The sequence below is a fragment of the Fulmarus glacialis genome, unplaced genomic scaffold (genome assembly GCF_000690835.1).
Source record: "Fulmarus glacialis isolate BGI_N327 unplaced genomic scaffold, ASM69083v1 scaffold13136, whole genome shotgun sequence".
In the NCBI taxonomy this organism is placed as follows: Eukaryota; Metazoa; Chordata; class Aves; order Procellariiformes; family Procellariidae; genus Fulmarus; species Fulmarus glacialis.
The window spans coordinates 20,255-33,245 of NW_009217541.1; positions in this window are offsets into that span (position 1 = coordinate 20,255).

Genomic DNA, 12,991 nt, shown 5'->3' on the forward strand with positions numbered 1-12,991 from the left:
CAGCGAGGTCATTCTTTCTACCTCTTGACATATTGCTCACCTGTTTGAATCCCTCTCTCCCTCTCCAACATCTTTCTTCTCTCATCCTCCCTCACTTCAGCAAATCAGATGTACTTTTCGGCAGAAACACGAGCCACTTCTCTGTCCAGTTCAAGCTACTTGAGCTCTGCCTAGTTTTTGTCCGTGTTTCTTTCCTAGAATAAATGACGAGGGCTAGGCAGGGAGCTGTTTGAAATGTTAGCAAAGCTGCTTTCTCCTTGTGCCTCTAGCCTCAGGGCAGGGTAGAGGGAAGGCTGAGGGTATGGAGCCAGCTCTCTAGTGCTTAATGTTGTGTCTTGTGGAGGGATCCCGATGCTTGGTACATGCTGTAGGAGCGAGGCCATTCCCACCCTCAGCAGGGATTTCCCCTTCACATACACGCTGTGGCACCGGCAAGAGGTTGGCATAACCGCCAGCTCGCCTGTTCCTGTCGTGCTGGAAAACCTGGCTTGGGGGACAGTGGTATGCAGAAAACACCTGTTGCTTAATGGTGATGTTAACCCTTTGGTCTTGGGGGTTAGAGTAACCTGATGAAACATGCTGTACCTTTTGCTTGGCAAAGCGATACCCATCTGCCTCGTGTCTTGCTGGATTGGGGCAGGCAATCAGGCATGTTTTATAACCCATTATTCTGTTGCCTGGAGTATGATGTTTAGATGTCTGTATTCACGCAAGCGGGTCAGCAGTCCTGATGCAAATACTACCAGTTATAATCGGGGCTAGGAAAGGTCACCCACAGGTAATAAAGATAGCACCACAAACAGCGATAAAGAGCTAAAAACTCCTTCCACCCCCGACTCCCCAACTCTGGGCCAATGCTCGATATCTCTACTACAAATCCTCTTATGGTGAGTGAGAATTTCCGCTGCTTCTGCACTCCAGGCAGGATTCACCAGATGTTAATAATGTGCTTATTTTCTCTAAGTGCTATTTTGGCATCGGTGTTAATTACAATTTATATTCTGCAACATTTACACTGGGAAAAGAACCCACCCTAATAGTCCCCAATTGGCAGAGCTGGGCTATTAAACATAGCACCATATGTTCTGAGCAGAGCAATATATGGGACTCGGAGCCCACTCAGCGCTGAGACTCCAGCGTGCAGTGTTAGAGGAGGAGAGGAGAACGGAGAGACAGGTGTTTTGTTCCTAGCTTTTATTTAATATGAAATACTTTTCTTTTCTCTGGTCTCTGTCCCCATCTCTCCAGAAATCTCTCTCCCGCTCTCTATGAGGAGAGCATCTAATGAGGTGATTTCTGAGCCTGCTGATGCCACTGTCCGTAGTCTAAAATAAATGAATTCAATTATAGAAGGTGCCCTTCTTGCAGGGGCTGCCTCTGCAGGATTCCCAGTCCCTTCTGGCGTGTTTCTTGCTGCCCTCCAAATCAGACCTCCGATCTTTCGGGACTGCAGAAGAAATCTTTGCTTTGACAACCAGCAAGGTGTCTGCGCTTCTTTGGGAGAAAGATATTCTGGGATAAGTGCCATTAGTGGGTAAAATCAGAAGTTTTTTGCTGCTCTGCTAATGTCCAAAGTCTTGTTTAGCAACACGGCATTTGGTTCCTGCAGGCTGGGAGGGTCTAGACCTCAAGAGTGACTGTGGTTTTGCTGTGGGGAATTTGGTGGGCCTAAGTCACCAGTGTTTCGGTAGGTTTCTTAGAAGGACTCTAGGTTAAAGGATTGCTTCCTCAGCTGTTTTGGAAAGCTGATTTCATGGTCTCTTTAGAAAATGGCAGCGTATCCACTGCTCAGTTTGCAAAGGGGGCTGTGTGGCAACGGCCTTTCCCTTCAGGAGAGCTTGGATTGTAGTTGCTCATCTGTCGGGGAGATGGTTCGGCAGGAGGAGAAGAGATGGGAGTGAAAGGAGGCTGGGCAGAAGTGTGATGTGGACCTCAGACTGGAAGTCAGACACGCACTGTACGACTTGCCTCAGTTTCCCCGCTTGTGAAAGGCGAGGCGGGCTCACCTGCCTCGCGCAAGGGAGCTTGCAGGAGTGCAAAACGCCATCCCCACCCCAGGCGAGGTGGTGCTCCCTTAGGAGGAGGGGACAGGGCTGGGGTTGCTAATGCAGGTAGCAGAACAGCGACCCTGCTCACTTTAATTCGCATGACTACCTCCTCCTCTGCCGAGGCATGTGAGACTCCCGGGGGCGCAGAGCAGGATCTGTCCCTTCGCCTTGCTGATCTTCAGAACCATGAAAGTCCTGGGGCGACATGCAGGAGCAGGACTGTGCATTGTGAGGTGCTGGGTGCCAGAAGCCCTTTTTTAGGATGGGGTATCCCCCCATGGCCGCAGAACCATGGGGCTTTTCCATTCGTAGAGTTAAAAGGTGCAGAAGGGTTGTTTCGTCTGCTTAAGGGAGATGCAATCCCCCCTTGGCCGATCCCAGCCAAGAGTGCCCAGCCAAAGCTCCTCGCCCCTGGCTGCCGGGAGACCTGTGCAGGGAGCCCCACAAGCCGTGCTGGGTAGTGCTGAGGCAAATCTCCTTCCATTGCGGCTCTCCTGCCTCTGATTAGATGCGCAGACAGCCGGGGTACTCTAGCAGGAGAATCATTTCCATAGAAACCAATTGGGATGTTGTACGGGGAATAATGATTAATAGTGAAGGGATGTTGCCTCAGGCCCTTTTCATTTTTTAGGGGGCAGCAAGGGACAAACCGGAGCACAGGTGGGGGGACAGGCAGGCTCGAAAACTAATGGAAACCATCCCTTCCATTAATTTCCAGGGCAGCTTCCCCTCTTCTCCTCCTGCCCTGCCCCCCATTGCTGTGTCCCAGCTTTCGTCAAATTTTCAAAATGGCTAACCTGGTTAGAAATAATCATAATAATAAAAAAGGATGGATGAGGTCTGACTACTAACATTGTTGCTGTTAGCAGCAGGATTTCAGCCATAAAACATGAAGCAAGGGAGGCATTGACCTTTCCACTGTTTGAAATGAATGGAGACATCAATATCTATTGTTTTGTGGCATTGACCTCTGACGCTCTCGTTTTGCCCTCCCCTTTCTTTTTTTTTTAATTTCCCCCTGACACTCGAGGAAAGGGGTCAGTTTGTACCATCTATTGATCCCGATCTTACTTGGTGATAGGGAAATAATTAGAATTTTAAAGATCTCTGCTGCACACTGGCGAAATACATACACAGACGTGCACGCTAAGCTCCTGCTTCCTGCGTTGCGTTCTCCCCCCTTCCTTGCGGAGATACAAAGCTCTGAGATCTGAAGGAAGACAGATCAATATAGGTTTAATCATGATGGGGGTTTTATTTCAGTTTTTTAAATGGTAAAGTGTAACGTTTTATGTTAATGTTGTCAGAGTCTGGCTGCCTGGTGCCTTGTTTTATTTATTGTTTTAAGTAGCCCCTTCTTTTGTGAACTTCATCTATGTACAGAGAATGTGAAATCAGGCATTGCTAATTAGCTGTATGACAATTAAGTAATGTAGCACAAAACCATTAGGACACTGGATTTGTTTTTGAAGTTTGTCCTTTGAAGTGGAAGCTGCAACTCCCTGCCCAAGGCTGCTGGGGAAAATGTTTTTCTATCAAAACTTTCTTTGAAAATAAAATGTCAGTGTAAGAGTCCCTATTTCTGTCGTGTCTCCCTATAAACAGCGGGTGGAAATTGTTTCTCATTGTAAAAACTGCTGGCATTGATAGAAAGAGGAATTCAGAAAAGCATTAAATGGGCAGTTGGTCTCCAAACACCCTCGGTTCTGGTAGAGATGTTACCAAAATGGCTCGTTTAGCCTGTTGAAAGAAAACGGTACTGCCTTGGGAGAGAAGACCCAGGTCACAACCGAAGCCCTGGAGATGGCAAAGGGAGGTGGCCCTCAAAACTGCAGGTTAGCCTCTGACGCCTGCAGTGCTGTCGGGATGTGGCACAGCCTGGTCACAAAGACCGACAAGCTCCTCGGTTTGGGCTCCTCCATCTGTGCGCTCGTTTGACACTTGTGTTTGCATCTGGCCCTTTGTTCTAGTAGTGAGTCGAATTCTGAATGTGCAACTTTCATGTACGCTGGTGGCATGTAAAACTTCAAATAAAGAGTGAAACTGATTTTGAACCAGGTCTCTCTCGCTGCCTTTAAAACCAAAGCCCAAAGCCATCCTCCTAGGAGGCATGCTTTGGTGTCGCATTTTAAGTTCAAGCGATGTGAGGCGAGTCGTTGCGGCGAGGTGTGTGTGTGGGCAGGGATGTGCCTGGATGTAGCCCCAGTCTGGACTGGGGATTGTGGAAGTGTCACCCGCTGGGAGCGCTGGGGTGAATGGTGCTAATGGGGTTTACAGCTCTGTTTCCCCACGTCTGAGGTTTGCAGATGCTGATGCTTTTGGCTGTGGGCTCAGCTGCACATTCAAGAAGGAGCTACTCTGTGTTCAGGAACTGCTCTGTGGACCTCCGAGCACTCCACTGCTGAGCTGTGTTGCTGTGGGACAAAACAACCGTTATCCCTGGGTAAGTGGACCAACGTGACTTGCAGAAGGTCCATCACTCTGAGAAGCCCCAGGCAACAACCCATGCCTTACTCTGACCACTCCAACCCTTGGGCAGCAATCTGGACCTGCACCACTTCTTTGCATGAAGCCAAGAGCTGAAATCAAGGGTTTGCTTAAATGTGAACTGCGGTGGCCAAAATCCTATTAATGCCACCATGGCTGCATGGATGTAGTTGAGTTGGGATGGCTGAGGCTGTGGGAAGGGGAAGCAGGCAGCGCAGGCTGCTCGTGATGAAGGAAACTCTGCAGGCATTAACCTGCCCTGACAGCAGCAGTTCTGCCCTTGCAGCCACGGCAGACGCGTGGTCCCTGGATCCTGGGGGCCTGCGGTGGCGGCTGAAAGCGTATTGCCACCAAATATTGAAGGGGTGGAGGGAAGTGGGATGGATGTGCTGGACCACGGCCCTGTGCACACTACAGCTGGAGCAGCGCCAGCCGCTGGGCTTGTCTGCGTGGAAAGGCTGGTCAATGCTAAAGAAAATACACATCCTATTGAGCTGTCTCTCGTGTTTCTGTTTCTAGGGTGCAGGATAGCGATACCGGGGGAAGCTGGGCTTCAAGAACAGCTTGGTGGAAAACAATGCAGCTCATGTACCCACGTGCTTAAATCAACTCACCCCAGGTAGGTGAAGCACTCAAAATTTATGTCTGATCAGTTTTTAAAAGGTCAGTGAGTCCATGTGTGACTTCTGGTGGGATTGCAGGAGAGCACATGTGCTGTGGTCTCTCCCTGCAGTGATCCAAGGTCCTGCACCAGGCTTTATTTCAGAGGGGATCATGGGCTCTCCTCTGTTGTTTTTCTGTTCTGGCAGCTCTGTTCACAAGGGCACGGAGCAGAGACCCTCCCTCCATCCCTCCTGCGCTCATGTTTAACTTATGGATTTTATTGTTCCAATAACTTTTATCTAAACGTGTTTTTGGGGGAGAGAGGAAAGAGATAAGGAGGGAGGAGGCTGAGGAAAGAATGTGCTTTTGGACTCTGCTAAGCCTCCAACTTATCGCCGGGGCTTGCCACGGGGTTTCAGCATTAACGATCCCAGAGGAGGACTTAAAGGGGAAACGGCTGAAAGGGCCGTGGTCGATATGATACGCTGGTGGGAGGAAACCCGGGGAAGGCCCCTGTGGAGCAGCCCAATTCCCATTCGGTACTGATCTTGTGCCCTCTGCCAGCTTATCTGTTGGCAAGGAGGGACGTGACTTGGTTTCCAGGAGGGGGAACTGGAATGGAGGTATGAAAGGGTTGAGTGGTGGAGAGCTCAGCTTGGCAGGAGGAGAGATCTCTTGGATGTCTCGGTGTGTTTCTGGTTTTGCCCTCACCTATACAGCCAGTATTTGGGCAAGTAGAGTATTGATCTCTACAAGGCGGAGTCAGGGAGATGGGGCAAGAAGCACTTCTGCTTGCTGTGGGGAAGGAGGAGGCTGGACCAGTGCCTCAAACCAGGTAATGGCAATCTGAGATGTGTTTAAAGAGAAGAAAAAATAAAATTGGGAAGGCTACTGGTTTGTGCTGTGGGTTTTCTCTCTCCTTTCTTGCCTGTCTCCCAGTGAGGGTGGGTGACCGCAGGCTGGAGCCCTGCACCTCCAGAGATGTTCAATAGTCCCCAGCCTGTCAGAGGGTTTTGGGCTAGCGGCAGCATGCGGATGTGCAGACCTCGGAGGACAGTTCCCAGATGCTCGTTGTCCTCCAGACCCAGCTGTGTGAAGAGGGTAGGGTGGGATCTGCTGGTGGAGAACAGGGCCGTGCCTGTCTTTGTTTGCTGTGTGAAGGGGAAAAGAGACCTTGTAAGCGCAGGTCTGGGTCGTTAATGATTTCCCCCACCTGCCGAAGTGCCGCGCAGGGGGGCAGCGGCTGTGCCCTGCTCCCTTCCCTACCTCTCTGCCTCCGTTTTCTGCCCAACTGGCTTTTTGCTGCCTGGTTTAACTGGGCTTGCTGGGCAGCAAGTAGCAGCCTGCTGGGAAAGCAGCAGGTTACGGCTCTAACACCGCAGCTCTGCAGCCTGCGCGTGTCGGGCAGAGGAAGGTCAGTAGTTAAGGGTTTGGGGAGTACGTTTAAGTGGACCAGATGATCCAGTTCTCTTCTGTCTGGAGATCTGGTCCTCTTCTCTCTTTGCAGAGCCTCTTGCTACTGGATACCTGAGCACTGCAGGTCAAAATGGGAAGCGCGAATGTGCACTAATGCTGCTCTCTGGGCTGGTCCACCTCATCTATTTTTCATAGCCCTTATCTCCCTCCAGCTGCTCTTCAGCATTTGATGCGTCTTGGGTGAGAGCACCTCAGAGGGGGCAGGTCTGCAGGGTGCTGGCTTAAACACCTTCCAGACCCTCACTCTCAGCCTACAGCAGCGAATGCTTGTTCTTCCATCTGCTGGGACCTTGTCTGGGAGGTCTCTAGGCCTGGGATGGCAGGAAGAGAGGTCCTCTGGGTCTGTGCTCTGAGTGCGACTTCTCACCCCCTGGATCAAATTGGGAGCAGCTTGTGGATCGCTGGCTCCGAGGTGGAGGCAGCGGAGAAGGGATTACGGAGGAGAGAGGCCAAATTGCTTCATCTCCCAGAGGGTTCATCTGTGGCTGCAGGATGCAGCCAACAATTTCCAAGGTGCTAATTTTGTGCTTGCTATTTCCCAGGCCCCAGAGACAGCCTCTCCCAGAGGCAGGTGGAGGCAGAGGTGGAGGACGCGTGCACGAGCGAGAACCTGTGTGTGAGCAAGGTTCTGCTGCTGCGATAGGTGGAAAGTCTTGGGAGGGACCAGAAGGAGAGGAGAAATGGTGTTGTCAGGGCATGGACAAGCTGTAGCCCCCGTTCAGTCCCCATGATCCAGCCGTTTTTGTGCTGTCCCCGTGGGACACGTGATGGTTCTTCTGGTGGTGTGGAGTGTCCCATCAAGCAGAGATTTGGAGTGGGGTGGTCCTGTAATGCCACCCTTTGGGGTTAGGGGCCATGGCGGCATTCTGGTTGGCATCAGTGCGGACTCCAGTGTCCCGTTCCCAGTTCACCGTGCTTGAATTTTCTTTCTGGTGTGCCAGTGAAAGCCTGCATGGAGTGGGAGAGCCACAGTGAGTGCAGAAGAGGAGGGGAAGGATGAGCTTTCTCTCTCCTATGAAGCACAGTCGGATGGAGAAGTATTTCTGAACAAACAAGTCTCTCATCCCTGTTCTCCTGGAAGCTGCATTATCAGAGTATCATCACTGTCCTCTCTTCTCCTTCCTCCCGATGAACAGGAATTAAAAATACAGCTAATAAACCCCTTTTACTTTCTCCAGGAGGAGAAAAAAAAAAAAAAAAGCCTTGAAAATGCTAAAGGACATAAAGGGCATTCATGAAAGGGTTGGATGGTGGTTATTGCAGCAGGGGGAAAAACAACATTATTTCACTGTGCAGATAAAAGGAAGTGGAAAAGCAGCGTATTTATAGCTAGGGAGCCTGGATTCCTTGTTAAGCCGCTATTATCAAATTAATGTCAAAATGCATCAAACAGGCACGAGTGTTCTGGGCCCCTTATGCAAAGTGCTTGCAAATTGGTTACAAATACATTTGTTTACAGGGTACGAGGCAGGAGCAAGCTAATTAGTCATTGTAGCAGGGTTGTTTTGTGTCTTTTTTTTTTTTTTTTTAAATTTTTTTGGCAATTACACAAACAAGCTGTTTTGAAGTATAAATACGCGCTGCATTACAGCCCCTTTAAAAGGGAATCAAATAGAAATCGTGGGATGCGGGGGGCTTGACGTGAGCGGCGTGGAGCATCGTTTCCTCTCCTCCCTGGCCTCAGTGCGGACACAGCAGCCCTCGCTGGGAGCTCGGCTCCGGGAAGCAACGTGAAAACCCATCTGAGAGCGTCAGGAAGATGATACGTGGGTGGAAAGGGAACAGCTTGTGTTTTCGGGTCCTCTGGGGGGCTGATAGCTGCCCCTCGTGTGGGGTACGGTGCCGGAATGGGGATGGCTGTAGCTGCCCCAGCTAGCTGAGTACTTTGGATGCCACGAGGCTGCAGCCGTGTCCCATGCTGGGGACTGGCCCTTTTGATACGAGACCTGTTAAGGTTTCAGCTGCCCACCAGTATTGTGGGAATTCACTTTGGGCCTGGAATATTTTGGGGAGCTTTGGCTACCAGCAGCACCAGCTGCCAACTCAGGTTATGAAGCAGCTTGCGCCCAGCTAGTGGGTACCAACACGGTTTCGGGGGATGCTCGGACTTAGAGAGCATCCCATGGATGGGTGACGGCATCCACTTCGCGTGAAGAAAGGGGTCTGGTGTGAGCTCCCCCAGGTGAATGTGTTTTCGGGGCTTCTTTAACCAAACCATGGGCTGTGCCTCCCAAACCTGTTAATGAGGAAGCGAAGCAGGAAAGCTTATCTGATCCTCAGTGGTGGGAATGGCTGGGGAGGGGAATTTGGTTGGGGGGCAAGTGGAAACTTCCCGCTGCCCTAGATCTTAATGCGTCCTGTTCTGGGAGTAAATCACACCTCTGCCACTCAGGGAAGCTGCTATAATTGAATTTGCTCTGGTGGGGGAGGATAAAGCCAAGGGGAGTTTACTACCATTATTATTTTTTTTTAATTTACTAGGAAAAAGAAAGGAGAGAGGAAGAAACAAGTTGTTGCCCCTCTCGTGCTGGAGGCCCCAACATTTCTTGGCAGAAGGTGTGCAAACAGACCCGCGGCTGCTTCTCCGTTTGGATTTGTTTCTGGTAAATCTGCCCTTCAGGCTGGAATATAACCCTTCTGAGCAGGTCCTGCGCTACCAGAGGTGCTGGGAACATTGAGTTTAATGCCGTTGTAAAACCCTGCTGTGGTTTCCATTCCCTCAAGGGGGGCAGTGACCGTGCAGGATGGCTGTGCTCAGCACGGCTTTCGTACCAGCGCTTCCCAGCCAGCAAAGCCTGGGGTGCATCAGATCCTGCCATGGTGTGGATGGAGCTGGGTGGCTTCCTGAGGTCCCTTCTGGGATTGGAACTTTCTTCTCAGAAGCCCATGGGCTTGGTGCAGCTGAGGGACATGAGCTGGATTGAGCTCCACAAATCATGTTTGTGATGGTAGTTGATAGTCCCAAGTGTGATGAAGAGGTGTCTTGTGTCTCCAGCCTCCCAGCTCCTCCATGGTTTGCAGATGTTGGGTGCAGCACATCACTAAGCTCATCTGGGTGGGAAGTGAGGACCACCGAGCGTGGTGGGAGAGGGCAAGGCCTTCACCAGCCTCCTGCAGAAGCTCTGATGTTTGCACCAGGTTTTATTCTTTTAAAACTCAGGGTAACGTTTCTCCGTACCTAAGACCTGCTTTTCAGTGGTACCTTCAAACTCCAAATCTCTCATTACCACTTTCTTTCTTTTCCTGTTGACTTTTGCAGGCTCATTTGCCATGGGGAGGGTGACTGACTCCGTCAGGATCAGGCTGTGTGATTTTGAGGAATGTTCCTACTTCCAGCGTAATCCTACCCCTGCCCTACAAGCTCCACGGGAGCACGGCTCAGCTGGTCAACAAATGTGTGAGCAGCCTATTGCAATCAGGCTTTAACTAGGCGCCCAGTTGTTTTAATCAGAATGTGTCTCTCTTCATTTATAGCAGGGTTAAGGCTCCAGTTTGACTGTCGTCTCCTGTTGTTGCTGGTGGTCATGTCAGGGGAACAGATCCTGCTCTGTTTTGAGCAGTTGGGTGTTTTACCCTGCTTTTCTTATGCAGGGGTGTGCAAGCATCTGCTTGCTCTGATGGTTGGGAGCAGACTTCAAATTCCCACCCTCTTTAAGTTACGCTCGTTTGTACCCTTCTTCTTGGATCGGTGCTGGCCTTCAGCTGAGTGAGATCTTCTGTGCTTCTCAAGATTTTACTCCCCTTGAAATATTTACCTTTCAGGTGAAGTTCCCCCAGTGTCTGGTCTAATGGCACTTGTATTCCTCTGCCTTTACTGCAAACGCTTCTCAAATTTAAAATTGCATTTGCTTTTTCACCCATCAGTGGCTCTCAATCAGCTCCTGATGTCCCAACACACCTGGGTCCATCCCTGGATCAAGGCTGCCTTCTTATACCCAAAATCTGTCCTGGCTGAATGTGTCACCTTCCCCGTCGTGCTGCTGGTGGCCACCTCCCTTCCATCGTGCTGCTCCTCAGGGCCACCCAGTTCCCAGGGGAAACCGGCTCCTCCCGGAGCTGCTGCCACAGACTTTTCTTTTTGTGCCAGGACTAGTTGTGACCCCAGGACTGATCTTCCTTTCTCGAGAAAGTCAGGTGATGCTGACGAAATCCAATATGATCTTACTCTCTTTAGGTGTAGGTGACAAAATGTTGGTCCCACGTATATTTTTGCTTTACACAGTGTCTAAATGGGCTTTAGAGCCTCGATTTACTACTGACGTTGGCCTGGCAGTCTTTCATTTCTCCCTTGAGTTGCTTTCCCCTTTCCTAATGATGGGGACAGCGTTTGCCCTCTTCCTGAACCATGACACCACTCACATCTTGCTAACGCCGTCTGTCAAAAATCCTACAGTTCCTCGAGCCGCCTCCTTCGACGTTCTGGGCTGGGGGTGGAGGTGGTCAGATCTTCTGCACGTGTCCCTAACCGAGGAGGGTCCGTACGGACCTTCTGGGTCTGTACCGCCTTCAAGATGCACACAGTAAGAGCCAGCTGCTCCTGATGGCCCACAAGCAACTTGCAGCTCACCCCAGTGGGTGACGTGGAGATGGTGGTGACTGGGTGACTCGACGGAGCTGTGTTAGCAGGTGGGCTTACTGCATGGACCCTGCGCTGGATTAACCACAAGAATCCAGCTCCGTTTACAGTCTTGGATTAAAAAAGAAATCATTAAAAGACTTGAAGAAAGCTTTAAGTGTATGTGACTCAAAGGGCTTACAAGTTACAGCAGACCGGAGCGAAGGTGGTGCGGGCAGCCCTCCTCGCCTCTCAGCAGCAGGATGCAATCTCTCCTTACATTGCCAGAAGCTGCTTCTTTTTTAAGAAGACCAAGATGCTCAGGGTCTCCCCACTGCGCTGGTCCTCTGGGAATGCCACATGACTCCCAGTTTGCTTTCTCCTTCCCTGCCTGCAGCCCTGCTGACGCCTGCATCGCCCAGTGCCTGGACCAGCTGAAGAATGATGAACGGCCGTGCTGGTGCCGGTCGGGGCAGCGGGGAGAGCTGGGCTGGAGGGATGTGCTGCGGTGCGTGGAGTATCGCTTGGTCTCCTGGATGCCGCACCGGGCAGATTTGGGCATTTGCTCTGTGGTGATGCCAATGGTGATGTTTCTTCGGTAGAGGAAGAGCACAAACCACCTTGGGATCACAGACCACGCCAAATCAGTGCCCTCCGCTCTCGGGGCAAGATGCTGTCTTTGATACAAACACCCAGCAAAACCTGGATTTACACCGAAATGAGCCGGTGGCTTTAACCTGGGGCTTCTGCGTTGGCGTGTTGAAGGGTGCGTGTACATACACGCAGGCACTTTCCTGCCTCTGGGCAAGGATGAGAGAGCAAGCGTGACAGATGTTAGTCACTGCTGGCGGTGGGGACGCTGCGGTGATGAGCACGCCAGGAGGACCTGAGCAGAATAGCACCCGGGTAATGAGCGTGGGAGGGAGGATGGGAGCAGAGACAAGGGGAGAGTGTTTTGGAACGGATGAATTTTTGTTGCTTTCTGGTGAAACCTGTGGATTCTCTGGGACAGGGAAAGCTGGGAAGCGGCTCCGGGCAGCAGAAGCTGCAGAGCCTGGTGGTTTTGCCTCGGTGGGATGGGACAATGGGGCAGGGCACAGACCTGCGCTCAATTTTTCTTCTGTGCTGTTAATTAACGTAGCAAAGGTGAAGCCTTTCTTGGAGATACAGGAGCTGGTAGTGTCAGCACAGATCAGTGTGGCAGTGACTTCCAGGCTGCCTTGTGAACTGAAACCCTTCTGTTTCCACGTGTCCCCAAAGTACCCAAGGATCATACCTGGGGTGTCCTTGGATGTGTTCCTCGGCGGCCTCCTCTCCCGTGTCCAGAGAGGATGGCAGCGCTGCCCTTCGGTTCTGGCTCCTGTATCCACCAGAGAACAGGAGGTTCCCATAGGATCGAGGTGTCCAAGGTTTCTTAAACTCTTGCAACAAAGAAGGAAACATCACGGTTGCCTGGTCCTCGTGCTTGTTGAGCAAATGGTAAAAGGATGAAGAGGTTTCCTCCAGGCTGAGGGACTGGGCTTGGGTCCCGGCTATCGTCTGCCTGAGTGGCAAGAAGGGTGCGTAGGTACGGGGACAGACACGACACCCGGGGCTGGGGGACAGCACGGGCATGCAGAGGGCTTGGGGATGTGCCGAGGGTTTGCTCAGCTCTGTTTGTGACCTGGAGCCGCCGTCCATCCCCAGCATCCACCCGTCTCACCCCACAGCTCAGCTCTGGGACCAGCAGTTCCCTTACAGGGGCCATGGAGGCAGCGATTACCCCGAGCGTGGGAGCGAGCACCGGGGTGGTGCAAAGCTCGGCAGGCACAGGGTGCCCGCT